We start from the raw sequence: 15,941 nt of genomic DNA, 5'->3' as shown, positions 1-15,941 counted from the left end.
GGGGTAAAGTGGTGAGGCTGCAGCAGCGACTAAGCATATATGGTGGCTAACATACGCAAATAAGAGCGAGAAGAGAACAAGCAGAACGGTCGTGAAGCTAGCAATGATCAAGAAGTGATCCTGAACTCCTACTTACGTCAAACATAACACAGAAACCGTGTTCACTTCCCGGACTCCGCCGAAAAGAGACCATCATGGCTACACACACGGTTGATGCGTTTTAATTCGGATCTGGTGTCAAGTTATCTACAACCGAACATTAACAAATTTCCATCTGCCTATAACCGCAGGCACGACTTTCGAAAGATTATATCCTGCAGGGGTGTCCCAACTTAGCCCATGATAAGCTCTCGCGATCAACGAAGGATATACCTTCTCCCAGGAAGATCCGATCAGACTCGGAATCCCGGTTTACAAGACATTTCTACAATGGTAAAACAAGACCAGCAAAGCCGCCCGATGCGTCGACAATCCCGATAGGAGCTGCACATATCTCGTTCTCAGGGCAACACCAGATGAGACATCCTACGAGTAAAACCAGACCTCGAGTTTCCCCGAGGTGGCCCCGCAGTCTACTCGGTTTGGACCAACACTTAGACAAGCACTGGCCCGGGTGGGGGGGGGCTAAAATAAAGATGACCCTTGGGTTGGCCGACCCAAGGGAAGGGTATAGGTGGTGGTGACGCAAATGGTAAAACCAAGGTTGGGCCTTGCTGGAGGAGTTTTATTCAAAGCGAACTGTCAAGGGGGTCCCATAAATCACCCGACCGCGTAAGGAACGCAAAATCCGGGAACATAACACCGGTATGACGGAAACTAGGGAGGCAAGAGTGAAACAAAACACTAGGCAAAAGGCCGAGTCTTCCATCCTTTACCATGTATATAGATGCATTAATAATATAAGAGATATTGTGATATCCCAACAAAAATCCTGTCCACCATGGAGAAATCTTCAACTTCACCTGGAACTAGCAACGCTATAAGAGGGGCTGAGCAAAAGCGGTAACATAGCCAAACAACGGTTTGCATAGGAAAGGTGTCAAAGGTTAGAGGTTCATGGCAATGTGGGAGGTTCGATAAACAGGTGATAGGTAGCGCAGTAAAGCGATAGAACGAAGCAACTAGTATAGCAATGATAGTAGTGAGATCCAGGGTAGCGGTCATCTTGCCTGAAATCCCGCAAGGAAGCAGAACGAGTCCATGAAGAAGACGAACGAATGAAGCCGAACCAAGCGTAGACGAACGAATCCTGACGATCGCAACGAAACGGGAACTATCGAGAAGAAGCACACAACAAGGTATACACACCACACATAAACAAGGCATGATGCACAAACAAGCATGATGCATGACAAGACTACATGAAGCTACTCATGGCAAGAGATGATGCAAACAAGAGCAACACATCAAGGCAAGTTTAAATGAGGCCGAAAACAACATATAACAATTCCGGTAAGTCCTCATATGCAAATTTTAAAATTGGTCCATATCTGAATAAATCTTATATTCAAGTTGTTAAACAGCAAGTTAAGATGCACCAAGATGATCTACATGAGATTCTAGTCAAGTTACATATAAAGTTCATTTAGCTCGGAGCTATGGCCTAGAAGATATGAGCAAAACAAGTTAAACATGGCATTGATGCAAAATGCATACAAACATCAAGAAAACACCTCAAAACAAGGATGCAACATGATAATATGAAGCTACATGCAATTCTAAGCAAGTTTCATATAGAGCACACTCAAAACGGAGCAACGGTTCAACACGCACACATGAAACAAGTTTAAAGGACAAGCTGTCCAAAACAGCAACTAGGCATATTGCAAGCATCAAAACAATATGCTACAGGACCTCAACAAGAAAACAAAAGGCATGAGCATGATAAATAGGTAAAGCATAACAAAACATGAACACTGAGCTATCTCCAGAAATCACTAGAACATGCTCAAACACACATGGCAAGATTGCAAATAATAACAGTTCAGACTTTGCAGAAAATAACATCAGGTTGCAATGTTTAGAGCTATCAAACAACATGTTATAGGAACTTATCATGGCAAACAAAGGCATGGAATGAACCTACTAAATGCATAGACCAATTGTCCTTTACTGACCATGAGCCAAAAAGGACCAGAAGATAAGATGGCACCCATGTAAACATGGCAAGTTATAATACAGATTCATACATGTCAGAAACAGAATTATGAAGGCATGTTGATAAGCTTGTGCAACTCACTACAGAGCAAAACATGGCATGGAAAGGCAACCAACAGTAAGAAGGCATGTTTATGAAGCTAAGAATGGCAAGAGCAAGTTCATAGGGTACATGGAACACTAGCAAAACACATGGCAACAACTGAACTTAATGTTAACAGGCTGACAACAACATTATCAAACAACTTTGGAGCAAGATATGAACAAGCTACAGCAACCTACAATTGCAACCAGGGGCATGGATAGATAGAGCATAACATGTAGAACAAAACATATTTAGTGAACATCTCCAGATTATGCATATAATGATTTGTAGAAGCAGGTTTAGTTAGCATCACGAAATAACAGATTCAACCTAGCAAAACAGCAACAGCAAGTACCCTACTTAACAAGCTTGATTCACTCACCACAAGTCATTGCATGACAAGATAAGCATATCATCATCAAGAAGACATGTTTATGAAATAAACCAAGGCAAGAACAAGTCCATAACATGCAAGGATCAACCCCGCAAAAAAGGATCAACTATAGCAACCTTGGCAAAATTGAATAACATGTAAACAATCTGCCAGGAAACATTTTGAAGCAAAAGTAGAGCACGAAAATGACATGCTAGACTACACCATAATTGCAACCAGAGGCATGAATGGATAGACAATAACCATATGTTCAAAACATCCTTACTGAAGTATCTCAAAATATGCATGGATCTCTCTGTACCATCATGTTTACATGGCATCAAAATAACAGCAAAACATGGACTGAAACCAGCAATATCACGAAGCCTAGTTTGCATGCTTGTGCTAGTCACCACATTGATCACAAAAATACATGGTAAGCACCTCTGTAAAGAAGACATAGCATATATCAAAACACATGTAGACATCAATCTCATAGGATGCACACATCAAACATGACAAAAATGACAAATGAGAATGTTCTGTTAACAGACAGCAGGCAACATTATTAAGCACTCTTGCAACGATGATTCAGGCATCAAGATGGACTCAAATGAATATGATGCAATGTAATGGAATGATGTACTCATGGAGACGAACAATTTGACATATTACACGCACAAAACGGAGCTACGGATGCAGAGATACAATGCAATGAACATGGCATGATAATGTCAAAATATTTCGGGACTTAGCAGAAAATCACCTCCGGGAAAAAGTCAACCCGGGACGGAGGCGTGCGGGTCGAGGAGATCCAGGGCAGGGACGGGGCGTTTGGTTCGGGGGAGTGGTGGATCTCGTCCACTCCCCAGATCATGCGATGAGGTGGCGGCTCCGGCGAGGCGGCAGGGTCCGGCGACGGCGGGCGGCGACCGGAGGCGGTCGGAGGAGGCGGCGGCTGGCAGCGACAAGGTTCGGCGGCGGGGCGGCGAGGCGCTCCGGCGTGGGCGGTGGGGTCCGGCGTCGGTGGGGCGGCGGCGCGGCACGGCGGCGGCGAGCGCCAGCCGGAGGGACGGCACGGAGGAGCCGCGAGGGCCGGAGCCGCGAGGGCCGGAGCCGGTCGGGGCGGCGGCGCCTCGGGCGCGGAGGCGGCGGCGCGGCAAACTCCGGCGGCGGGGGCGGCTCGGGCGTGGGCGGGCCCGGCGCGGCCCGGCGCGGGGCGACCGTGGGCTGGAGCGGGCCACGGCGGAGGGAGGCGGCGGCGCGCCACGTGGCGGGTCCTGGCTGGCTGGGCGCGGCGGCGGACGCGCCCGGCCGGGGATGGACATGTCCAGCGCGGCGCGGTGGGAAAAATCTAGGGTTAGGGGGGATTCATCCGCGAAAAATGGAGGGGAGGACCTATTTATAGATTCTGGGAGCTAGGGGAGTCCAAATGAGGAGCGGTGTTCGGCCACGCGATCGTGATCGAACGAACGAGAGCATGGAAGAGACTTAGATGGGTTTTGGGCCACTTTGGAAGGGTGTTGGGCTGCAAAGAGAAAGGGGGTTACGGGGCAACTCGGTTAACCGTTGGAGTATCAAACGAACTCCAAATGGCACGAAACTTGACAGGCGGTCTACCGGTGCTATACCAAGGCCACTTGGCAAACCTTGGGCCATTCCGAGAAAGTTTATCACCCACTCACAACAGGAGACGAAAAGGGGGACGCCGGAGGACATAGGAGCGCCGGATTGCAAAACGGACAACGGGGTAAATGCTCAGATGCATGAGACGAACACGTATGCAATGCAATGCATATGATGACATGATAAAATGCAACACGCAAGCAAATGACATGGAAACGACGGCGAATAACTGGCAGATACCTAGCGCATCGGATCCGGGGCGTTACAAAAGCCTAGCAGTAGCGCTGGTTTTTGGCCTATCAGTGGCGCACTCGGGCGCGCTACTGATAAGGCGCTACAGCTAAAGCTTAGCAGTAGCACCTGCTGGCACGCGCTACTGCTATATCTACTTAGTAGTAGCGCTTACCCAAACAAACACTACTGCTAATTACTAGTAGCGCTTTCGTGAACAATCGCTACTACTATTTTTCCTAGTTCCATTTCTTAATTTTAGGTCGTATTCATACACCTGTATACACTTTTTCATACAGTAGCAATTTAGAGATTGTTTTAACATCATAATAAGTTATTAAATCACTAGGTGAAAGAACTTTGGATTAGTTTCAAGTGCATGGATCCAAAGTAACCAATGGTCACTTTGGATCCATCCATTTGAAACTAATCCACGGTTCTTTCACCCAATGGCATAATAACGTATATATCATCATCATCATAATATCATTAACAACTTATCATCATAATATATCATTGTCAAATAACTCCTCATAATCATCATTTTTGTCCATGATGAGACATCATATAACAACTTCGTCACTAGTTATAATAACAACTCATCATCATCATCATAGTACTCATAATCACTACTCCTACTCAGCATCACCATCAAGTCTAAGATATTGTAGTGATATATAATCAACACTAACTAATTGTTCTTAATACTTAGGACCTACTCCTCTCTCCTAGCTAAAATACCATAAAACAGATAAACCGATCCTTCACCATAATGGAGAATGGACATAAACTTATCTCCAACTTGTTGCTTGCGCACATTCGTTTTGTCTCCAATTATTTGCGTGTGCGCATTCATCACTTTGCTCCATTCTTTGATTTTGAGCCTTCCATCATTTGAAGAAATCGAGTATGCGGTATGGTAAGCCTCCGAAGGAGTTGGTCGTAAGCTAACCATATGCATATCACCTTCGGTACATAGCATGTCAGGCACAACCTGCTTCGAGAGCCTCTGTTCAAAAACGAAATAGTAACATATATAGTTAGCAATGTAGTTTACTTAAGAATAATGTATGCAATGAAGTTACCATCATTAATAAAATCTTACCAAGTTTTTGGCAATGAATTTACCATCAAGCAATTTATGGACTAGTGGCACGTATCTAGTATAATTTGGGCTGATAGAGTGACTGGTTTTGAAGGCCTCAACATCTTCTATGAATGAGACAAGATAACCTTTCTCCTCACAATTAAGCTTGGAGTCATCGCTGTAGTATGTGCTGTCTACTACCTTTCCGAGTATTTCTTGAAGATAAGAAATAAGCTGACAATTATAAATAAATTAGTTTAGTACGAATGAACAACAAATATTTTTAAATTAACAACATAAATTACTAAACTTAACAAATTAGTTTGACAAACTCACATCTAGGTAAAACTGGAGGCATATCCACATCCACCCAGATGTCGATATTATCATCATCATAATAATCTTCGGGGCGAATATCAAATCTTATTCACATTCCCTCCTCAAATCCATATGCCTTACAGAGAGCTTCCCAATTAGAGCAACCGAAATGGGCGCGATCGACCGCATTGTAGAACTTAACCAGAAACTCGTAAGCATGTTTAGATTTTAAGTGAGCCCTCCTCGTCTCCACATTCTCAAAGTCGTCTAAACTAAAACCAAGCTTCTCCAATACATATGGTCTAGCATGGCACGGGATGTACTAGTCGAATTGAAAAAAAAATCCATAAATGACACGTTGAACAAAAGAAGCACAAGTGATGATATTTATTATGATGAAATGCTTGTCATTGCGTACCGTACAAACATTGAAGGTCTCTTCTAGCTTCATGGTGAAAAACCTATCATTTTGCAGGTGGGGAAACCTGTCGCACACACCACGCTCATCGTAGCAGTACCCGCACTCCGGGATCCCATCGTCATCAGATATCTCCTGTGTTCAAAATTCAAAGATTATAACTCGACGGCAAAACCCAAAAAATTCGGCATGACCTTAGCTAAAAAAGGACATATCGACCGCCTAAACTTTGCCAGAACGGAAATTAATCAACACTCTGGCAAAACATAGGCCACTTATCGATGGTCATTGCCTTTCAATGGTTCAAAATATGAAAAAAAACATGTGAAAATATCTTATATATAATCCTAACACTAAATAAACTAGTTTTATTAACTACTTACTAAATAAACTAGTTCTATTAAGCACTTACTATAAATAAACTAGTTCTATTAAGCACTTACTATAAATAAACTAGTTCTATTAAGCACTTACCAAATAAACTAGTTCTATTCAGTACATAATATAAATAAACTAGTTATATTAATCACTTACTAAATAAACTATTTTCTATTAAACACTTGCTAAATTTTCTTACTTCTATTTTATTCAAAACACCTACACTTGCTAAAAAAGTACGATTTGCAAGAACAGAGACAAGGGAGGGAGGAAGGATAGAGGAGGGAGGGGGCGGCCGGAGGAGGAGGGGGAGGGGCAGGCCGGAGAGGATGAGGGAGGGCGGTGGGAGGAGGAGGAGGGAGGGGCGATGGGAGGAGGAGGAGGGAGGGGCTGTGGTAGGAGGGCTGCCGACGGAGGAGGGAGGAGGGGGTAGCCGCAGGCGGAGGGAGGAGGGCATGGTGGGAGGAGGAGGGAGGAGGGCATGGTGGGAGGAGGAGGGACGGAAGGAGGGAGTACCTCGGTGGTGGACGGACGACGGCAGCAGCGACGAACGGCTGCGGTTATCGGCGCGGGCGAGAGTGAGGGGGAGAGTGAGTGAGAGAGAAGGGTCGGCCGTACGCGTGGGATAAGATAGGGTTAGTAGTAGCGCGGGTAAGAAAACGCGCTATAGCTAACGAAAATAGCAGCAGCTATGCGCAAGTATGCACGCTACTGCTAAGTTGTCTGTCAAATGCAAAAATACATTGGCCATCAATGATCTTTTTGTGTACAATCTGAATTGTCAATATGAGTCCTCTCCGATAGGAACCGGAGAAGACTCATATTGTGGCCACAAATTCTACACATAGAGTTCAGTGAAGACCAACTAGGAGTAACATATTTAAGGTGGTAAACACCGTGTTCGCGGAACGAGGTGGGACTAAACTATTGGGCCGAACCTAGCAGTAGCGAGTTTTAAAGAAGTGCGCTGCTGCTAACATCTGTATCAGTAGCGCTGTTTGTTATAAGGCGCTACTGCTATAACTAGCTAGACGGCGAGGTCATGGCAATTAGAGCAGTAGCGCAGTTTTGCTGGAACGCGCTGCTGCTACTTTTCTTTCAGCAGCACGTTTTTCTGGAGTGCGCTGCTGCTAATTAGCAGTAGCGTTTGTTTTTAAACCACGCTCCTGGTAAGATTCTGTGTATAAGGTTTTCCCTAGTAGTGTTTCGACATTGATGGTTGGTCGGAAGGAATCAACGATGCCCCAGATACACATTCTTCCTGCATTTGTCCAGGTATATACTTTCGATGTCATCTAAACAGTGCGTGCATGCGTGGTATCCCTTGTTTCTCTGTCTTGAAAGGTTACTAAGAGCAGGCCAATCATTGATGGTGACAAATAGCAACGCATGCAGGTCAAATTCCTCCTGTTTGTGCTCATCCCACACACGTACACCATTTCCAATCCACAGCTGTAAAATTCTTCAACTAATGGCCTTAGGTACACATCAATGGCATTGCCGGGTTACTTAGGGCCTTGGATGAGAAATGGCATCATAATAAACTTCCGCTTCATGCACAGCCAAGGAGGAAGGTTATAGATACATATAGTCATGAGCCAGGTGATGTGATTGCTGCTCTGCTCCCCAAAAGGATTAACTCCATCCGTGCTTAAACCAAGCCATACGTTCCTTGTATCACCTGCAAACTCCTCCCAGTACTTTCTCTTGATTTTTCTCCACTACAACCCCTCAGTGGGTGCTCTCAACTTCCCGTCTTTCTTACGGTCCTCTCTATGCCATCGCATCAACTTGGCATGCTCTCTTTTTCTGAACAGGCGTTTCAACCGTGGTATTATAGGAGCATACCACATCACCTTGGTAGGAACCCTCTTCCTGGGGCGCTCTCCATTAACATCACCAGGGTCATCTCGTCTGATCTTATACCGCAATGCACCGCATACCGGGCATGCGTTCAAATCCTCGTACGCACCATGGTACAGGATGCAGTCATTAGGGCATGCATATATCTTATGCACCTCCAATCCTAGAGGGCATACAACCTTCTTTGTTGCACATGTACTGTCGGGCAATTCGTTATCCTTTGGAAGCTTCTTCTTCAATATTTTTAGTAGCTTCTCAAATCCTTTGTCAGGCAAACCATTCTCTGCCTTCCACTGTAGCAATTCCAGTACGGTACCGAGCTTTGTGTTGCCATCTTCGCAATTGGGGTACAAACTTTTTTTGTGATCCTCTAACATGCGATCGAACTTCAGTTTCTCCTTTTGACTTTTGCACTGTCTCCTTGCATCAACAATGACCCGGTGGAGATCATCATCGGGCACATCATCTAGTTCCTCTTGATCTTCAACAGTTTCCCCCATTGGAGCATCTCCGTATTCAGGGGGCACATAGTTTTCATCGTCCTCTTCTTCTTCGTTGTCTTCCATCATAACCCCTATTTCTCCGTGCTTGGTCCAAACATTATAGTGTGGCATGAAACCCTTATAAAGCAGGTGGGTGTGAAGGGCTTTCGAGTCGGAGTAAGCCTTCGTATTCCCACATATAGGGCATGGACAACACATAAAACCATTCTGCTTGTTTGCCTCAACCACTTCAAGAAAAGTATGCACACCCTTAATGTACTCGGAGGTGTGTCTGTCACTGTACATCCATTGTCGGTTCATCTGCGTGCATTATATATAATTAAGTGTGTCAAAAACCATTACAAAACATCATGAATAGATAAGTGACCAAATTAATAGAAGTTCATCATCACATTAAAACCGAAGTACATATATAGTTCTCATTGAACAACATATATCTCTCCAAACCATCTAATTAAACCATACATTGAAACTATGTAAAAATAATCAATGCAACAACAAATGCGATCATAATCGCAACCAAGGTAACAATTTATCCAACGGCATAATGATACCAAACCTCGGTACGAATGGCATATTTTCTAAAAAAATTAATCTTCAAGCGCATTGCATCTACCTTGATCTTGTGATCATCGACGACATCCGCAACATGCAACTCCAATATCATCTTCTCCTCCTCAATTTTTTTATTTTTTCCTTCAAATAATTGTTTTCTTCTTCAACTAAATTTAACCTGTCGACAATAGGGTCGGTTGGAATTTCAGGTTCACATACCTCCTAGATAAATAAAATCTATGTCATGTTGGTCGGCATAATTGTCATAAACAATAAATGAACCAAATAGTTATAGAAGATAATATATACCACATCTGAATCATAGACAAGACGAGGGCCGACGGGGGCAGATACCAAAACCATCGCACTATATAATAAGAAGCTATAATAAAAGTAATAAAATTATACAAGTATCTACCTAAACATACAAGTAATAATTTTTTTCCTTTCAGAAAGAAGATAAGAACAAGAGGCTCACCACGGTGGTGCCGGCAACGAGATCGGCGCGGGCGATCATCGGCGGTGAAGACGGGGACGGGACAGGACGGACCGCTAAACCTAGACAAATATTTAGGAAAATGGAGCTTGGAGAGGAGAAAGCTTAAGTAGTGTGGCTCGGGCATTCCATCGAACAACTCATGTGTATAGGAGGTGAGACAGAGCACCACAAAGCCCTCCCCTCGTCGGCAAGAAAAAATAGAGCAGTGTGGAGTGCTCTGCTGCCGGCGAGGGGGTATATATAGGCACATCAGTGGTCCCTGTTCGTGGCTGGAACCGGGACTAAATAACACCCATTGCTCCCAGTTCAAGCCACCAATCGGGACCAATGGTGGTGTGCCAGGAGCGAGGACCATTGGTCTCGGTTCATCCCACCAACTGGAACCGAAGGGGCTAGACGAACCGGGACCAATGCCCCCACGAGGCCCGGCAGACCTCCTGGGCTCACGAACTGGGACCAATGCCCCCATGGGTCCCGATTCTGGGCTGAACCGGGACTAATTGGCTGGCCCGGCCTTAACCAAAGCCCTGTTTTCTACTAGTGATTTACAATCACTAATATTATCTCCATGCTTTGGTGGTACCAAGTGCCAAGTCTTATTTTTCATAAGTGCATCATATTCATTATCCATAGCTTCCTTCCAATCCTTATTAGCAAGGGCATCATGCAAATGAATTGGTTCACCAGAAGTGGTAAGAAAGGCATGTTTGATTTTGTCATACCTTATAGTACCATCATTGTACTGTTTTTCTTTGACAATACCTGACCGGGATGTTGTTTGCCGAAGAGAAGTTGTAGGAGGCACAGGAGCAGCCGTTGTGGATGGTGGTACACACGATCGTAGTGAAGCTATATCTGCCATAGAAGATCCAGCCGGTTCCCTATCCAAAGTAGGGAACGAATCTGCCGGCTCCTAATCCAAGGCAGATTCTGGTGCCCGACCGGTCGAAGACCCAGGGGCAAAGCTGCGACTGGCCGCTGTGGGGCCAGACACGCACCCGCGGTCGGCCGCTGAGGAGGCCCACGGTGACGCGCCGACAGAAGATTCACCCCTTTTCGCACATGGGCTGGCGGGCGGCTCAACACGTGGAGAAGTGGCACGAGGCGACGCGTCGGGACCAACGGGCTGCACGATCGGCCGCCTGCCCACGTGAGTCTAGGCCCAAGAGGCGATCGTCCTGGGATCACGCGCTAACAGAGATGACAGGCTTAGCGCGTGGATCCGTCTCGGATCACGTGCTGTCAGCCGAATCTGCAGCGTGTTCCGCACCTTCTTTGTTTGTTTCCTCACACATAAAATCATAGTTTGGATTAGTAGAAATTGCAACAGAATCAGAATTTCCTTGGAATTTTTGCACATGATCAAGCTTAGTTAATTCACCCCCGTGATCAGAAGGTGCTTCAGAATCTGGTAGAAGTGCAATTTGAGCACGAAGTAAAGCTCCCACATTAGGATGAAGTTTGGCAAAAGGAAAGAGTGTCTCATCAAAAACAACATCGCGAGAAATATAGATGCGTCTGGTGGAAATTTCAAGGCACTTATACCATTTATGAAGATTGCTATAACCAAGAAAGACACACTGAGTGGATTGGAATTCAAGCTTATGATGGTTGTATGGACGCAAATTGGGGTAGCAAGCACACCCAAAACTTTTAAGATAGTTGTAGTTAGGTTTTTGATGATACAAGCGCTCTAATGGAGTAGAGTTACCAATGACTTTGCTAGGAAGCGTATTGATAAGATAAGTGGTGGTAATAAAGGCTTCATCCTGATATTTGAGAGGCATGGAAGCATGAGCTAGGAGAGAGAGGCCAACTTCAACTATGTGGCGATGTTTGCGCTTAGTAGAGCCATTCTATTGATGTGCATGAGGACACGACACATGATGAGCAATCCCAATGCTCTGGAAGAAAGAGTTGATTTTCTCATACTCCCCTCCCCAGTCACTTTGGACTGACAGAATTTTTCTATCAAATTGTCTTTCAACAAGTTTCTGAAATTCTTGGAAGATAGAAAACACTTCAGATTTATACTTGAGTAAATAAATCCAAGTAAACTTGTTGTAGTCATCAATGAAACTCACATAATATTTTTTTCTTCCAAAAGAATCTCTGGCATGGCCCCATACATCACTAAAAATAAGCTCTAAAGGAGCATGAGAGACACTATGAGACTTGGGATAAGGAACCTGATGACTCTTTGCACATTGACAAGCTTCACAAACAGAGTCACTAATGGAACTATGTGACAAAGGAAGATTGTCTTTATTAACTACTTGTTTCACTATGACTGAAGATGGATGTCTTAATCGTTGATGCCACCTTTCCAAGGAGGGTTCGATGACGGAGTAGACTTGACGACGCCAGCGACTAAGTGCTTCAGATGTGATGGGGTAGAGACCCCCAATGCATCTACCATGATGGAGAAGTTCCCTCGTTGCCCGATCCTTGATGAAAAAATAACGAGGGTGAGTTTCAAAAAAGACATTACTATTGATGGCTAAACGGGACATGGACGCAAGGTTTTTATCTGCTTGTGGGACATGAAGAACATCCTTAAGAACGAGATCACGTTTAAGACTAGGGGAATTAATTAAAGCTTGACCAATGTGGCAAATGTCCATACCTCCTCCACTAGAAGTATGGATCCGATCGGCGTCATGGTACCTCTCGCCAAGAGCAAGTTGCTCTATTTCATTGGTGGCATGATCGGTGGCGCCAGAATCAACATACCAGACGCCATCTCCTCCTTGTTCGCGCATGGCAGCAGCAACATGGCGAGCCTCAGGGGCAAAGTTCTCATCATAGCGATGCCAGCAATCCATGACCTCATGGCCAGATTTCTTGCAGAGCTGGCAACGGGGGCGAGGACGCGAGGCGGGAGGACAGCAGCTATTGTTGGAGCTGAAGCCGCCGCCGCTGCTGTTGGGGTTGTTGTAGCCGCCCCCGTTGTTGTAGCCGTATCTCCCACCAGAGTGAGTGTCGTCGCTATGAGGGGCGCCGCGTTCGCATCCGCCGCCACGGTTTTGCCCCTGGTGACCACGCCCACGGCCGTGGCCACGAGCAGCAGAGTTGGCAGACGACTGTCGTAGGTCGCCGCCATGAAGGAGGGTACGCGGGCGTCAAAGCTCAGCAGCTGGTTGTACAGCTCTTCGACGGTGATGGGTTCCACTCGAGCATCAAGTGTGGACACGACCGGATTGTACTCCATGTCCAAGCCAGCGAGGATCTTGGAGACGATTTTCGAGTCGGAGAGGGCCGCGGCAGTGCACGCAACTTCATCCTGCCAAGAGATTCAACCATGATCATGTTACCTTTTTTTAGGTTGGTGAGCTCAATGCGGGTGTTGGTGGCTTGGACTTGGCTCTAGGAGGCGAACATGACGTGGATGGCGCTCCAGACTTCGACCAGCGTCTATAACATTGCGACATGTGCGAGGATATCGCGGGAGAGAGATCCCATCAAATTCCCTTGAAGTTGTTGCTGTAGTGTATACCAGAGGGATCGAGCATAGTTGAAGATTTGTTCTTCCTTGCCATCCTTGGTGACGGTGAGGGTGGCCAGCGGTGGCGGGCTCTTCCCGTCGAGGTTTTGTTCCATCTGAGCGCCTTTGATATGAGGCAACACAATGGCCTTCCATAAGAGGAAGTTTCCCCTCGTGATCTTCTCCTGTGGTGGCGATCCGAGAGACCCCGCGGTAGTGCTGGACGAAGATGGTGCGAAGGCGGAGGACGAGGTGGTGGTGAACACGCCCGAAGTGCCGGACAGAGATGTGGCGGCAGTGGTGGACATGATCTCGGTCGAGGGAGGAAGCTTGACGCGATTTTTGGGAGCTAGTTAGATGCGATCTTTGATCTATGAGGAAGAGGCTCTAACTACCATGTAAAATAGGTTGGAAGTGTTGAACCCATTGTCTCGGGCCGCATTGGTATATATATGGCAATATTCTTGGCGTACAAGTTGTAGATCGAGAGAAGAAGTTGTTTACAAGAGATACGGGAGAGAAGAAGAGATAGAGAAGGAATACAAGTTTAAACGAGTCATATCTATATACAGTTGTAATTCTAACAGCCCTTGCACGAGTGGAGACGGGAGGTATGCGAGGTGATTATATGAGGTCAACTTCAACCTGCACTAAGCTTCTATCTAATCTCCTCTCTTCCATGTCTCTCTAATCTACACAACGGTGTGTCGATTCGAGGTAAGCTCTACACGAAAAAGATGTACCTCGATGCTATGGTTCCATTTAGGCGATCGGTTCGTAGTTTCGTAGGCCGTAAGTTCTTAATTTTGTGTTCCCGTTTGGAGCTATTCTGGACGAATTTTGTCAGATTCGTCGCGCATGATTGATCATTTGAAATTTCCTTTGACGAGCAGCCTAATCTCGCAGTTCCGCACAACATTCGTGTTGTAAGTTTTCGGTTTCGACGATAGTAGCTTCATCTCTGTCTGAACAGCAGTCTACTGCACTGATGCCGCCATGTCGAGCTCCTGCGTCCTTTGCTCAGAGCCCTCCTATTCGTTCCTCTCGACACCGAAGCCCTTCCCCTTGATCTCATTGCCCATGTCCTACGACACTAGAGTTGTTTCCGGCGCCGCTCATCTCAGCCTATTCTCTGTCGTCCTCCTACTGCACTGACGCTGCAATGGCGCACACACTGTAATTCGCCGCACCACGGACGGGGTCGATCATCTTGGCCTCCTCTCTCTCTCGCCCTACTACACTGGAGTCGTTTCTAGCATCAATCATCTCGGCCTCCTCTCTCGTCCACTGCACTGACGATACCATGACGCGAGCACTGCATTTTCCTCCTTTGTCGACTGTCTTTGCACGAACACCACAACTAGTTCGCCGACGGTATCGCTCGCCATGCCGTTGACGGGGTCACTCGCCCACGACTCCTTGCTTGTCATGTCGGACACGGTGCCACAGCCACTACCCACCGCAGTCGCCATGGTCCGGCGCACACTGCATTTCTTCTCCCCCTTCCTCTACTAGTTCTTAACCCTGTGTGCTAAGTGCAAGTGCTAGCTCTTAATCATACTCCATGCGGCCAACCAAACAACGTGTAGTCTTATGCGCCAAGACAATGCAGTCAATCAAACAACGTGTCAAAGTTGATCACCTAATGCAGAAAGTCCATATGCAGGTAACCAAACAACTTGCAGATGTCGCATATGAGGCTGTTTTTTTTGAGCCAGACTGAGTGGAGAAGGGTATGCAACCGAGGTACTATAGCCGACGGCAACCAAACACGCCCTAGTTCGCTCCCAGTTGATCATTGACCAGTGTGGTGCATTTGACCATTGCATTTTCAAAAAGTCCAAAAAATTAAATAATTGCAGCAAATTTATCAACTCTTCAAAGAGAACGGAGGATGTGGTGGCAAACCAAAGATATCGGTACCAGAAAGGAGATTGTCCTGCTGTCTTTGTTGTGTGTTCATACGGGGGAGACATTACAATTGTTATGTCTAACAAAATTAGTCTGCACATTTAGTGATTAACTTGTGGGTGGTTACTTCAGCTGACACAGTGGTTCTGACGTGTAGAAGTAGAACTGAACATCCTTCCTAATTTGTTTAGCTAGAATTTCCATAATGTTTACATCTGCCTTGCGTCACCACCAGTCAAAGTCTCGTGGCTGGTCTACCTATCTTGTTGATCAAGTTGATCTGATTTAATTTAGTACTCGATCCTGGATATAAAATTGTCTTCTAGAGACCCATGGGCACGAACGTCCAGAAACAAGTCGTCGCATTTTTCTTGCAGTAGAAGCTGATGACCGATAAGCGTTCGAGCAAGACCAGTTTGCACTATAAATATCGGTCCGTGCGCGTGGCAAGAA

The 15,941-nt window shown here is 45.9% G+C and overlaps 1 non-coding gene across 1 annotated transcript; it reads right to left on the bottom strand.

Annotated features, from left to right (window-relative positions):
- Positions 1–13,213: 13,213 nt before the first annotated feature.
- Positions 13,214–13,344, bottom strand: LOC123073126 (small nucleolar RNA Z247). Its single transcript, XR_006435592.1, has one exon. It is a non-coding gene; the product is annotated as a small nucleolar RNA Z247 (small nucleolar RNA).
- Between the last annotated feature and the right edge of the window lie 2,597 nt (positions 13,345–15,941).

Source organism: Triticum aestivum, chromosome 3B, assembly GCF_018294505.1.
Source record: "Triticum aestivum cultivar Chinese Spring chromosome 3B, IWGSC CS RefSeq v2.1, whole genome shotgun sequence".
Taxonomy (NCBI): domain Eukaryota; kingdom Viridiplantae; phylum Streptophyta; class Magnoliopsida; order Poales; family Poaceae; genus Triticum; species Triticum aestivum.
Note: the sequence above shows the minus strand (reverse complement) of the source record. Positions and strands in the feature narration are given on the sequence as shown.